General features: G+C 29.3%; 1 long non-coding RNA gene across 1 annotated transcript; it reads right to left on the reverse strand.

The window, feature by feature from the left end:
* Positions 1-654: 654 nt before the first annotated feature.
* LOC114183403 lies at positions 655-3,749 on the reverse strand. Its single transcript, XR_003604359.1, has 2 exons — positions 3,247-3,749; positions 655-2,598 (listed from the first exon to the last, which is right to left on the reverse strand). It is a non-coding gene; the product is annotated as an uncharacterized LOC114183403 (long non-coding RNA).
* Between the last annotated feature and the right edge of the window lie 12,319 nt (positions 3,750-16,068).

Below are 16,068 nucleotides of genomic sequence, written 5' to 3' on the forward strand. Positions count from 1 at the left end.
TAATAATAGGTAAAATTTATTGAACAGTAGGAGCTAAAACGAAAATATAAGTTCTAAAAACCTAGCTTTTCCTAGTCAAAATAAAAGTTTTAAACAATATTATATTACTTTTAGTAAATCATTTAATATTGTAATAGATTAAAATTTTAATAACAATAACATATTACTATTTGTTTTCAAGTAAATTTATGTGAATATCCGGTAGCAAATTTTACCAACCTAATTCACTGCTCCGAGAATAATGATTTCTAGGTATGGAAATTTTTCTCACATACGAAACGTGTCTCAATTTCTTAACAAAAACTAAAAAAGGAATTATTCTTTTTATAGAAATTAAAAAAAATAATTGTTAAGTATATATACAAACTAGAAGTAAAATAAAATTTGTACAGTTACAATCTATCATGAAACAAAGATTGTGGCATGTAAATATTATATATAAAACTAAATATTTGTGAATAATCAAACAACTTCTTAACGGTGAAGGACACAATAAATCTATCAAATTTCATTAGTTTTAACTCATTTTACAAAATTATTCTCTACTTATATATGGATGTTATATCTAGATGAAATAAGATCTTTAATATTCAAAGAAATTGAATAAATAACTAAACAAAATAAACTTAAGGCTAATTAGGCTTAATTTAATAACCCAGTGTTATAACTACTTTTAAACTTTAAGTGTTTTATCATGTCTAAAATACAAAAAAGAAAGAAAATTAAGATTTTTTTTTTTCATCTACAAATATTAATTGGTAGTATTTTGGTGTAGAATTGAACCAACAATTTTTTCGTCTTTTCTTCTAAATTCTTCAAATCAATTTTATATATTTTATATGTCTCAAATCTCTCTCGTTTTTTCTTCTAAATTCTTCGAACCAATCTTATATCTCTTGATTCTTTCTCGTTTATTCTTCTAAATTTTTCAAATCAACCTTATATGTCTCAAATGTCATCAGACACTCTTTGTTTTTCAACTTTAATCATTAAAGCAATTTTATAGCTGTAGAACAAATAAAATTAAGATGTAGAAAAAGAAAGAAACTAGTAATAGTATCCCATTTGAAATTAGAGTTGTGTCGGTGCAAATTCGAAAGCACTTTATGAGAACGGCCCACGTATCTTAAAATATGAGGACTCCTGCTATAGACAATTGGTGTGTAGGGCGAGGTAGTGATAGGAAAAGAAACCAATTTTGTTCATCACTGTCACTGATAGGAAAATCAATATTTGGTTTTTAATGGAAATGGAATGGTCCTATATTGTGTTCCAAACTGTGATGAGTGATGAGTTAATTAATGATGCATTGATGATCATAATTAATTGGCATCTGAATCAAGAAGAGGTAAAAAAAAAACTCTCAAGTCTTATCCCATCTCAGCTGTATCCACGACCCCATCTTTGTTTAGATGCTATATATGCAAACAAAACCAACACTGCCATTCAAACAAATCATAAATACCACACCACATATTTCCAAACTCCTCAAAACCCTTTTTTGTGTGCTTAATTAAAGAGAGATCCTTTAAGTATCTGTACGGAAAGCATCATATGGGGACTCATCACTATGCCATTTTCATGTGCTGTCTCTTGGACGCATTCTTCTTTTCACTTCACTTCCCTTTTTTTCTTCTTAAACATCACCATCAATTATTGTCACAATATAATCAACTCATTTCTCTCTTTTCTCTTCTTCTGAACATAAACTCATATCAAGTTGCTACCATTCATACTGATATATGTGTATAATGAGAGAAGGAAACCTAGTTGTGTGATGAGGTAGCTCACCTTTTAATGCTTTTAGGTTTCTACAAAGATATTAGTCTCAGTTAACATCTATGAATACTTCTTTTATGTGTATCACACAAGTTATATTTTATGTAATTTTGGTAAGTATTTGGCTTCTATTACCAAAAACGTCTTCCCTATATGTTCTCCCATGGTGGAGTTTTTATATTTGTCTCAAGACTTTAGGACAATAATCAACAACTATATATGATGATATAATAGTGAAGATCACCTAATTCCGTGACTGAATTTATGACAGATTTTTAATACTGCAAAATTCTGAAAATTCACAGCTGATGAGTACAATAGCAACAATATCAACCACAATTTCATATCAAGTTTGAAAGTTGAGTAATTTGAACCATAGATGATACCAAAGAGAACAATTAAGCACCACCAACACAATAAGCAAGGAGAAACTGAGGCTTGATATATAAACCTAGGTAGCTACTGCAAAAACTAGCCATGCATATTTGTCATATTGCAGAAATTAACACAATAACTAGTGGAGAATGGAATACCTGCATTTTTTATTTACCCCTTCGCTTCCTATATGAATATTTCAAAAGTTCGAAACTCCTTTACCTCTTTTTTTGTCTTGTTCGAAGGCTTCCTTTTTGACATCGTGACGATGGCATGCAAAACGATCAAAAGAAGTTATATGAACATAAACTTCGGTGTAAAAATTATATGGCAATTTGTGTAATCAATGTTTATGCCATGAAAAAGCATGCCACTATGTCAATATATAGTTCCCAAGTGCGCACAACAGATGAACTTTTTCTTTTGAGGAGGATAAACCTGGCACTGAGTCATATACCACTTTCGTCAATTTCAACAATAAAAGCATAAGAAATTGAGGGTGTGGCATGCTCATTAACATTAACTAGTGCTTCATTGAGACTGACACACAAGATGAAACTGAACCCCAAAAGTAAGTTTTCTGCATCATGATAGTCTTGCATGGTGATCTTTATGCAACATTGAGTTTTCCACATCAAATAAAATCGTTTTTGCGAAGGGTGATTAGGGGGAAGAAAGAGAGAAAGAGAGACCTACGAATTAGACTGTGACTCACACTAACCCCTTCATCATTTTGATTAATACACATGCTTAAGATGTCATGCTTTTGATTAAGACACAATTAAAGTAGTCCATTCTATATACACAATAATATTTGTAAAACCTACATATATTACAAACCACTCAATATATCATCAAAGTTTGAATGTCTATTCAGTTATAAAATTTAGTAATCACGTCTTCCTACCAAATAAGAAAACTTTAAGTGATTTTTCTAAATGTTTTCAGTTTATATATTGCTATATATATGCACCTTTTAACACTTATTTTCTAAATCTCATCATGTTGACTACCGAGGCATGCTAATGTTGAAGAAAAAAGGGGCTAAAATGAATGAAGATGATGAAGATACACACACAGTACTGTACTCACCTTCTGTATGAACCCTATATAAAAAAAAATTGAATTTGATGCTGAATTGTGAACAGAAGCCAATCAAATTTCCATCTTGAACACTTCCAAATGCAAGATAAGGTGCTGTTGTCATGATGGGGAAGAGGGGCACATGAAGGACTAACTCGCTGCAGCAATCTCTAGCAGAAAAGAATGTGACAATTTTCTAAGTCCACACCCCTTTTGTGTTGTGTTGATGAGTTAGTGTTGCACGTGCCCTGCTTCTCCATCTTGCTCAACATGCACCTTGAATTGTGATGATCATGTGTGACTGAGAAGAAAAGGAAGAGAAATTATTGAAGAAGCAGAAAGGTTAAAGAAAGAGGTGGTGAATTTTTGGAGTGGAATTCGCAAGTGATGCATAAGAAAAGAGGGAATTGAGAGTGTTTTTAAAGGGAGGAATGGGAGATGGGAACAAGAAATGAAAGGCTTAGTTGGGTGCGGGGCCTGAGATTTTTAACCCAAACAGCTTGTCACAAGTCATAAATAACAGGACCACACCACTTCATCACTCAATTACTCATATACCCCATCAACTACTCCAAAATTAGGGTACACATTTTCTTTATATATAATATATAATATATATATATATATATATATATATATATATATATATATATATATATATATACAACTAAACTTTATATCAACACAACAAATCAGAGAGTTTCTGATGTACTAAAACGATTTCTATATATTTTTGTTTTTAGTGTACATACTGACAGCAAGATTTGAATTTAAAATCTGCTGTAAATCTAGGTCCATCTAGTGAGTTAAATTTAAAAGTCATGTAAAACATTAATGGTTAATTTGTTGTTGTGTAAAGATTTTTACACAACTCATAAAATGATGATGAGAAATATATTTTAATGAAGTTACTCAGATTATTTTAATATTTGATTGGTTGTTTCTGTAGATGTTGTGTTCACCCTAAATTGTTCTTCCAGTGTACTCCCACTATATGCCAATGAAATTTAATTATTTAATTTCTGTGTGCTGATATCACATGAACTCACCATGACAACAAATATTAGTAAACCATGTTGAGCTTGTAATGCTTTGGACAACGAAAACAAAATAAAAAACAGTAAATATAAATTAGGGGGAAAAAAACTAATCATTTATCAACATGTTGTTGTATGATTAACAAATAATTATGTAAATTGTTATCAAGGTCTTGTTCCTCTTGTAAAATGTGATCGAGGTTTTATTCTTGAAAGAATATTTAGTTCAAAAATTAAATTGATTTGTTTTTTCAAAAAAAAAAATCGATATTTGCAAGTGAACTTGTAGGGTTGCAGATCCAACCATGTATATAAATTAATATACACAAAACTAAAAAAATAAAATATAAAAATGAAGGGGTCGGATAGTAGAACTCATGGTACAAGATCATTAACTTCTGTCACTGATCAACTAAAGAAAAGGTACACACACAAAACCCTTATGCTTCAAATCTGGATGTAAAAATTTATTAAAAGAAAAACTAAAGTACAAAATCTCTTTGGTTTTATCATCAATTAAACACAGATGTGGCCAAAATAAAAAACGTTGTCATTTTCAAATCTCTCACCATGATATACATAACGCAGTGTGCAGCAATAATTATCCTGAGGAATGAGACTAAAGTTTCTTTAACCACCATAACTGCCAAATGTGCTGCTTAGTGCAGATTGAACCAGTTGCAGCACGCCTAGGCTCGTAGGAACATAACAAGGCAACATGTGTATATACACAAAAATCACAAGATCTTACCCGTATATACTGAAGATCACAATAATATATGATAAACCCTTATCTTTATCTCACACCAACTTTGGTGTATTTGCACACTTTTTTTTACATTATGTCATTATCTGTGTGTTGATTTGGAAGGAGAAAGGTAGTAAATATGTGGGGAGAAGGAGGATTTTGAATAGACCAATCTTTCTGAACCATATTTTTTGCCCTCATTGAGAAGTGGACAATATATGATGATGAGCCACTCTTTGGCACACGAGGTTGTTCACATATTATTTTCATGTCCACACATTTAGACGGCTGAATGCCACATAACATGCCCAATTGTGTGTCATGATCACAAATGTTGCTGTCTCAAGTTTGGCGACACTTCTTTTCCTCAGAAAATTGCTATAAATAAGGAAAAATAAAGTTAACATTAACTCCCTCCGTATAACATGTTCAGCAGTAAGGAAAGTATGCCGCTTTCAAATGTCGATCAAAGTTTCACATCGAGTAAAAATGAAAAAGTTGAACACCATATAAAAATGAAGAATCATAAATCCATACTTTAAGATTTTGAATTAGAGGTGTGTCAATCTTGAATTAAGTTCATGTTTCATTAGTGTTATATTTTCCGATCGATTGCTTCGTATATCATATGTACCTTAACCTTGATATGATTAAGAAAACTGGCACAATTGTAAAATTTTCTGTCATATGCACTATTGTTATTCCACCAATTATGTTTGACAGTGACTTTGGTAGTACAGTATCTAGAACTGCACATAGCTCTCTTGTGCATGGTTCCGCAATGAGTTTATCATGGTAATCAAATCCAGGATATGTCAAACAATATATGCAAAGTACTTCAATAGTGGAAAGTTTTTCTTTGTTCCAATAATACTTGTTAGCTTTTTTGTTGTCTTGTTTTTGTGGTCATGAATATTCTTTTCCAATCAACAACCTAACTGCTGCTTTTTTTGAATTGAATTATTTCAAAAGATTAGAATAGTGGGTTCATGGAGCATATAAGGACACAATTGGTACTGATGAGACTAACAACAGCTTATTATCTTTTATATGATTTTTTTATTTATTTTGTTTTCCTTCTAAGAAGAATAAAAAATGGTAAAGTTTTAAAGCTTCTCATGATTTCGCTGATGAATTTTTTACTCCACTAACCTTTGTTTTCCATGAGAAGGCCACATAAACTTGTCATGCCTTAGTCATAGGAGTAATGTGCAAAAAAAATATATCCATTTCACTCCTAAGTAATAGTTCAAAAAAGAATAATGTGAAGTTATTATGTGAGATTATGCTTGTAATTAGTCTATCATATACCTCCAAATATTCGTGTTCCCTAGTCTATAAGAGAAACATGATTTCTATAGTTTGGCAGAAAGTGACATCATTCTCTATCTCTTTTATAAGGTCTTAACACGTTTTAGAATAAGCTAGAATAATCTAAAGATGTCCAATTTTAAAATCATTTTATTTGAGTTTATCCAATAGTTATACCCTATACTAAACGTGAGAAGGGCATAAGTTTTATTCCATATGCTCTATAAAATAGTTTGCATAAAATTTGTCTTATTTTTCAAATCATCTTTAGTTCTAATAATTTTTAATTTTTTTTTCACAAACACGTGATTTTAATTCCTAATAAGAACTAAAACTTATTGTGAAAATAAAATATCATAATTTTTATAGGTGTTAAAATTAAATTTTGAAATATTATGACTAAAATTGTATTAATTTAAATATATTTTAGTTCTATATTTGCTTGTATTTTTTTAAGTAATTATTTATTTAAAAAGATTGTTTTACTCCTGGTTATTTTGTATTGGTTTTGTAAATTTTTTATTATTATCTAAAGTTTTTTTTTAAATTTATAATTTAAAAAAAATATTTGATAAGAGCTATAAGAGTAGAAAATAAATATTTTACAAAGAAAGAAAAATAATAAAATGAATATTTTTCAAGGACTAAAAAATAACGAAAAAATTTACCTGAACAAGTCAAGTAACTCTATTTTCAAAATTAAGAACATATCTGAGTTAAATTTTTGTGGCCTAAAAAGTTTTCTTTGGAGGTTTGCATAGCTTTTTTAAAGATAAAATATGCAGTTTATTGAAAGGAAGCATATAGCTAACCATGGCAATTTCATCATACTATATCCAATAACGCAATTTTCATGATGATTTTAGTGGACGTGATGGTTTTTGGGGTTTGATTTTCAAAAAAGTTGGTATATTGTTCATAATGATGTTATTGATTTTGTTCATCAAATTTTCTTGTAAATTTGGATTCTTCTTGGCATGAGCTTCAACGTGGTTTCTTTTATTATTTCTAAAATCAATAATGTTTGGAGTTGATTCTATGAAGGTAGTCTTTTTCAAAAAAGTAGCTATTTTTTTTTTTCATTTGAGATTTTTGGAGGTTAATTTGTGGTTGGGTAAAATCTGGAAGGCTTGCATTCCTTAGGTCAGGTCTTTGGTAATTTGGTTGTCTTTGGATAGTAATTAATAGAAAATTCAAATTCAAATATGTTTGGTACTCTATATGAATGCAGAATTGAAAATTCAAGGTCTTCCTAATTGTGCCATAAAACAAGTTTGTGATATTCCATTGGTTGTTGTTCGTGTGGAGGGGATCTAGAAAATTTAAAATATTTGCACTATTATAAATTCTCATATTTAAAAGGATTTTTCTTGCAAATTTATTATAAAATTTTGAAAAAAAAGATTTTTTTTTGTTATATTTTAAAAGATTTTAATTGACAGATCATTCTTTCGTGAATAATTATTTTTTACAAAATTATAAAATTCACAAGTATTTTATATAAAAATGTTTTGTGTAAAATATTTTATAAAAAAATTGATAGCAATTTCCTACAAATTATTATTCATAACAAAATTTATAAATGTTATCTAAGAAAAGTTTAAAAAGAAATTGAAAGGATATGTGAGTTTTCTAGTAGTGTTGAAAACATATATAGTAATTTGATTAGTTTCATCACTATTGTGAATTTGGTTTTGACAAGGGTTTGTATGACTAGAAATTTATAAGATGGATATTAATTAAGATAATTTTGGGTTGATTAAATATTTAATATTAGTATCCATTTGTCTAAAATCATAACCTTGTATTTGGATAAGGAATCATAACCTTTGTTTGGATAAGGCATTTGAAGAGGATATTTCATTTTCTTTTTAAGAATTTGAAATACTTTATTGCATAATATGTTGATTGGGTAAGAAATTAAAAAAAAATTCTAAAATTTTATTAGAGTAATTCAATACTTAAAACTAAAAAATCTCAAATTTCATCTAAAACATAAGAATTTATCTCAAAATTCATATTTTGATTTCAATAGTTTGATATGGTTATAATCTGATATCTCGGCTCATCTCGACTTGGCCAAACCTAACACGAATTCTCTAGGTCTCATGTGGGCCTAACTCAACTTGGATCCGAACGAAGCAAGATTTGACTGGAACTTAACTTGACATGGGTTTTGCTTGACTCAATTGAACATGATCCTACCTTGACTTGACTTGGACCAAAGTTAACTTGACTCGACCTTGGCATGGGTTGACTTAGCTTGACATAGGCCGTGTCGACTCAAGTCGATCAACATGGACCAACTTCGGTCAATCGAGCTCAGACCAACTTACCTCACTTGAACCTAGGCTGACTTGACTTGACTTGGTCTTAATCAGACTAGGTCGACCTGGTCTTGACCAAACTAGGACCCATCTGAGCCTAGTCCAACTTGGTTGAACATGGGTCATCCCGACTTGAATGAACGTTGCCATGCTCCAATTCGGCTCGACCTAAGCTTGAACTAACTTAGATCGACTTGGGCCCAAGCTAACATGGCTTGAGTCCGCTAACTTGGCTCGATTCGACTCAATTGAGTTTGGCCAACTCAACTTGATTGGGCTTAGACGAACTAAACTCGACCGGGTTTGGACCGTCTAGACTTGATTGTCCAGACAAACTAGACTTGACCAGGATCGAGCCAACTCAACTCGATTGGGCCCGAGCTAGGCCTAAACCAACTTAACTCAACTTAGATTCAGTCAACTTGGTTTGACTATGATTAAGGAAGAGTCAACTTAACCTTAGATGGGTATAACCTAGTGCTATCACATACTTGGATTTGACCCGATCTACCATTTTTTATGAACTTTAACAAATAAATAAATAAATAATTAACATCAATCGAGATCAACCGTAAAAGATAGTCAATGTTAATATATTTTTTTTAATTTGTAAAATTTATGTGATATGAACTACTTTATTCAAACAAGAAAATTAAAATTGATTCAATTTGAATTGCCTTGTCCAAACAATATATTTGAAAAAAGGTCAATTCAAATTTGGAAATATATTTTCACTGGATTTGTTAAATATAATGTAATGTGGAAGGAGCTCCTCATGGGAGTTTGGGTTTTGCTTTTTGTGTTAGCTTAGAGGAGAGTATATGTTAGGGTTTGCTTCTTATATTAACATTGATAGTTCTTTGAAAGAGAAACTAATGGGAGCTAAAATTACTATTGAGATAGTTGTAATTAGAAGTTGGACTTCCTTATGTTTAGAAGATGACTTTATATATCTTTTTGAGAATCATAAGTACTATGATGTTATAGAGGTAGGTTAAAATGTTTCTGACCATTTGACTATTTTCAATTTTAAAGTTTCACATATTTTTAGAAAGTGATAAATGTGTTGATAGTTTAGTAAGATTACATGAGTTGCTCCCCTTTTATATCTGTCAATAGATTTATGGAAACAAGTTTGCTTTTATTGATTACATAAATTTTAATTTGGTCTCATGTGTTTGTATTATTTCTTTCTTTCTTTACATACATATCCTCTAGAAAACATATATGATTTGAATTGGCATGTTATTTTTTATTGTGATGTTTTCTAGAACAATGCTTTTTTACTAGATGATTAGCCGCATTTATATATGTATCCTTATTAATTCTAACAACAACTTTACATTGTCTTTGATACATGCATGTTTTGACCAAAATTTTGAAATGAACTTAGGCAAAGATAGAGGAATATGAATTCATGGTAACTAAGGATAGTCAAAGCAATCTCCAGTAGCCTAGTAGACGCAAACAGAAAGAAGCAATACCTATTATGTAGCAACCTACGATACAATGCAGAGAGAGAGAGAAAGGGTCAAAAAATAGGCATGTAGAAACAATATAGAGACACATATATGTGCTTTCTGATTCCTAGGCCCCTATAGATTTGTTTTTATTATAACTAGCGAGCTCTACAAAATGCTCTGATTTAGAAAAAGTTTGTGCTATTCCACAGCATGCATAGGTGTTATTAACATGGCTTCAAGAAAGAGCCATGGTAAGTGTGTAAAAGGCATTGGTGGGTCATGTTCTTTTCCCAACAAGACATGTTATGTGTGAAAACAAAGATTAGTGCTTCCCTAAAATTTATTCCTTTGCCTCCTTCATCACTCTCACCTCACTCATTTTCGATTTCTGGATCCAAACATGGCCTGACATTTGGCATGTCAGATAATGAAAGGCCAACCACACAGAATGGACTCTCATACTGCAATGGTATGGCCAAACCTTCTGTATTATTGATTATCACTATACCATATTCTCGTATAGATATCTGATGAGATGAGTTTTTTTATACTGTGCTCTGCCGAACATTAAAAATACACTGATATATTTATTAGTATATTTTAAAAATACAGTAGAAGATCGATATAAAAGAATTCAAATTCAGCATATTATTATGTTATTTGTCATGTTCTTAACACTTTCAAGATGTCTAACAATATAGACTAACTTTTTGGCTGGATGGTGTGATATATAATATGTGGATGCAGCCCATTGACCTGGCTTTCCACTCCACTAGGACAGTGATAATGATGTGAGTAGAAGAAGACAATATTAACCAAATATATTGAAATATAAAAGAATAAGTGTATGCATGAAAAGAATTAGGTTATAATATGTGTAAAAGCATAGGAATATATGAAAAGAGAGTGAGATTTTGGATGGCCTTTTAGGATTTACTAATATATTATACCAGACACGTCAATTTTGTAAGCTACACTTGACATCACACTCTAAAAGAAATACTTAATTAACAAATGAAATTAGTGGTTTATGTGGTGTTAACCAAGATAGGGAGTTGGACAAAGAAAGTAGGTATGGTGGCCTTGGACTCTGTTAAATGGGCATGTCACTTGCAACCACAATGTCAAATAATGGACCTAAAATCAATAATTAAAACAAGTTTAATTAAGTGGGAAATAATTCAATATTTGGGGAGATGAAAACTCACCACCTTTTTTTTTTCTTCAATTCCTATAAGAGATTTAACATTAATTAAATTAATAATATACAAGTGAATGTAAATCTCATTTTATAAATCAATTTTATAATATTGAGTTAGATATTTAAAATTCACTTCTTAAATGATATCGTGTAAAAGGATGTGATGAAAATATCACATCGATTAAAAATATGACTAAATCATAATAGAGTGTAAATTTTATAAGATTAAATTACACTTAAAATTCACTATTCAAATTATATTGTTTAAAGATATGTATCCAAAAACTCAAGACTAATAATATAATTAATTTACAATATATAAATATATAAATCGATATAAACGATCGGTTGAATTAATAACTAACATATATCCAAAACATTTTATATTTATTTTTTATTCATAACTATTTAATACAGTAATAACATTTTTAACAAGTATTACTATTGGAAAACTTTAGGTTGCTTTTGTATTGGCAACATATCTTAATAATAATAATAATAATAATAATAATAATAATAATAATAATAATGCTTCACAAAGTTAGGAACTTGCATTATCTAATTGACCCCAAACATATAATCTAGCTCTAGTGTGAATGTAGCCTTTTTCTTTTCTTCAAAAATTTGGAATAAAGAACATGGTTTAGTACCTGGCACCATCATATCGTCATGATAGCGCAAGCACTCGAGGAAGTGTTTTAATTAAGCAGGTAATAATAAGCATTTAATTTTGGTCCTATCATTCTTATATATATAAATTATATTATTCATACCATCATAATTATTATAAAATAAATAAATTTGTAGAACTTATTTGTATATTATTTTATAATAATTCATCAAAAATTATTATAACATATATCGACAGTTATATCATTTATAAATTTAAACATAAGACCAAAACAACTCAAAGAACTAAATAAATTATGAAACGAGGGTTGTTTTTTACTTATGTACATGATATATATAAGATTTTGTAACCCATTTTTCTGATAAGAGAATGATATTTTTAAAAATTTAGGTAGGGACAAGAGGTATTTTCCTAGTGAATAGCACGATTGCTATTCTTGTCCAATCAAATGGAAAAAAGCAAGAAAAGATTATTGGAAGATATGATTTTGCTTCATGTTTGCAATGATATAAGGACAAAAAATAATGAGAAGTATATATCTTTTACTTGACTTCATTAAAATATGAAGTTGAGTATGAAGGCAGTAAACCAACCATGTAGCATATAGTAGATCATAGTGAGTAGGTAGATTAACTTAGTAATTGTCATATACGGAAAATTTGAGTCATCTAAGGAAAATAGAGAGCACTTTTCAGGTATGGCTAATGGCTGCATAATTGAATCAATAGTAGCTTTCATCACAGCCATGCAATTGACCAAGTTTTGCTTAGGACTTGGAAACATGATATGAGGTTGTTCTACAAACGCACGTAACTGGTGAATACTTTGAATTCAAGGAGACCAAAATCAGCATCTCAATCATTTCATGTTATGCAGGAAATGCTAATTTCTGTTGCACTAATTAAACTCTCTCATAATGGAATCCACCACTCATTTTAAGAAAGTGGAACTTTCGGATCAAATCATAAGATTTCTCATTATTAAAACAAGAAAAAGATAACAAGTGCACCACCATTTTCTTTTTTCTTTTTTTAATCAAAATTTTTCAAATAGGTCAAATATGTAACACCATTCCAATCTTTGCTAAATTCATCCATTAACTTATTATAGTGTTGGCCCTCTTTTAATCAAGATGTTTCATAGTTAAATAATTCCCTCAGTTCTTTCTATTTTCTTCCCTAGCCAAAAGAAACTCTCTTTCATCAATTAATTCCTAAATGAACCAAACTCAATGAAAAGAATTATATGTGCTCATAAGTACAAGAAATATATTTTTTCCTTGTTGAATTTGGGTACATATATATAATATTACAAAGTTCTAGAATATGTAGACGAGAAACAAATAACATAGTTTTGGCAAAAGAAACATATAAAAAGAAGAAATATGAGAGGCTGTCGTTATCAATTATGAATTTGCTGTTCTCTCTCAAATATCATAAAGACAGAAGCTAAGATCAGTGACTTGGACTGGTTACCAAAATGCACCCCACCAGAAAGTTGCCATGTCCATCAACTACATAGTAAACTCCTCTATTTCAAATTACAGTGTTACAATTTCATCATCATCCTTCATAATTTACCAAATTATGTATAAATAATGTTGATGATGTGGCTATAGTTATTACATTGGTCTCCACCAGTTGCAGATGAGAATCACTTCTTACAATTTTGTATCATATTTATGAGAATTTTGGTTTTCTTCTGTGCACTATGTTTATCGGATCATAAATCAATACCAATATATAAAAAATTATCTAATATATATTTAATAACTCTAAAGAAGTCAGAATTGTAATATGAGATTTACATCCATTTATAAGTACATACATCCTGAAGTATGAGAGTGCACATTAATTATGATTTGAAAGCAGTTTGACAAGATGTGGTAAGATAGACCTAACAAACAACAAATCTCGTTAAGATATGTTTTGGATTGACTTTGATACCATTTTAGGAATATGGAACTTTAAATCTAACTCAACCTTACAAAATGGACTTATAAGATAAGATTTACATCTACAAATTCGTCTAATCTCTAGTCAACGTAAATCTCGAACAACAATAGATGTTTAGATATTATTATCAAATAATTGTGATTTAAGATTATTACCAATCTCAAAATTAATTTATAAAATAAGGTTTGGAAATTCGTTTTATCTCTAATAAATGTAGGATTTTTAACAATAATAGTTATGAAATAGGTTTTAATACTATTATCACATAATTGTTTGGTATTCTTAGGATTTGATTTTTGAGTCTAAGATGAAATGTGAGCTTTGATTGTTGTGTTGAAAATACTGATTAATGGAAGATGTTAAAGTATATTACATATGTTGATTTGATGTTGGTTTTAGAAGTAAGTGATGGTTGATTGAAGGAGAAAAGTGGGATTGGAAGGGAAAGAGAATAATGGCCAAACCATGTTTGTATAACCAACGACCAATCCCGCTAAGTTAGGCCTTTAACAAGCATCTCAATCTCATGTCATGACTCTAATATCTATCACTACATAGTGCTTCAATGGTCCTACTTTGACACATGTGCATGCTCAAAACCAACTTCACTTGTTGCTGCCTTCATGGATTTTTCCCCTTCAATATGCACACACACACTACGGTGATCCTCCTTAGACCAACCAAAGACTTCCCAAATTACTTTCAAAGTTCTAGTGCTATGATCTTATTAGGTTAAAATATTTTTTTTGTCCCAATTTTTGTCAAGTTTTGTTAAATCAGTTTTAATAATTTTGTTTTTATGTTCAAATAGGTCTAAATTTTCGTCAATTTTATTCAATTTGGTCATTTTTTGCTAATATCGTTTAAATCATTTACGATAATGAACAATAACGGTCACGTGTCATTTCGTGATTTTTTTTAATTTTTTATATGTTTTTTAATTTTTTGTTTCCCCTTCAAACATACATTATGATGGTCCTCCTTGAACCAACCATAGAGTGTCCAAATTACTTTCAAAGTCCTAGTGCTATGATCTTGTTATCATTTACATCTTCTATACATTATACTTTTAAAGTAAAAAGTAGAATACAAATCCTCTGTTGAATCTTCTGTGCTACTTTCTACTAAACATTAAAATACATTAATGTTGATACATTATAACTTTTTTTAATATATTTTAAAATATAAAATCAGTATCCTATGCCATAGTTTGAAGTCGTATGTTTTGAATTCGTACGTTGTCCATATATGAATCAAACTAAAAGTTTATAACTTCAAAAAGGAAAGTGACTATTGATTCAATAAAATGATATTTTACTATTGTAATATGTATAATTAAATATCATAAATATGATTTTTAATTTTCAAATACTTTTTTAAAAGTTAGTTATGTAATTTAATTATATTTTACGATTTCTGTGTTTTATTAAATTTTTATCTAAAAAGGTTAATTGTGGTTTAATAGTCTAAAAGTAAGAACAGTGTTGAGGGAAAATTTTGAATAGCAGTAGCCCAATTGTCTTGTTAGTCTATTATGGCCTAACTTTGTATATATAGTGATGAGTCATGGATATGTCTATTCAAGTTGACAGCTCCACATTTTCATATTGGGCTCACAGTTTAATAGTGACGAAGATGAAGAAGAAAATCTCATAGATACTCTTTTATCGTTTTGGGAGTTCTTTAGAATATTATTTTGAATGTAAAATATCACAAAAATAGTAAGGAAATAAATCCAAATTACCAATAAGGCAAAAATAGAATCACATAAATACTAGTTGATTTAAATTATATACCCAAAATTATAATTACTTTAACTGAACTTTCAAATATGACAAACATAGATAATTTTTTATTTTCAATTTCTTAACATTTTGCTGTGAAAAGTTTTAAATAATTATTGTATTGTAAAGTAAATTAATATATATATATATATATATATATATTACTAAAAAACACTTTTTTTTTCAATTTTGTTTTAAAAACATTTTCGTAAAAAATACATAAAAATTTGGTTTTGAAAAAAATTTTGCAAGAATTTACTGTCAATTATTTTAAAATAATATTGTGTAAAAAATTCAAATATTTTTGTTTTAAATAATATTGTGTAAAAAATTCAAAAAAAAAACTTGTAGAAAATAATTGTAAATTTTATAAT

Source organism: Vigna unguiculata, chromosome 5, assembly GCF_004118075.2.
Source record: "Vigna unguiculata cultivar IT97K-499-35 chromosome 5, ASM411807v1, whole genome shotgun sequence".
In the NCBI taxonomy this organism is placed as follows: Eukaryota; Viridiplantae; Streptophyta; class Magnoliopsida; order Fabales; family Fabaceae; genus Vigna; species Vigna unguiculata.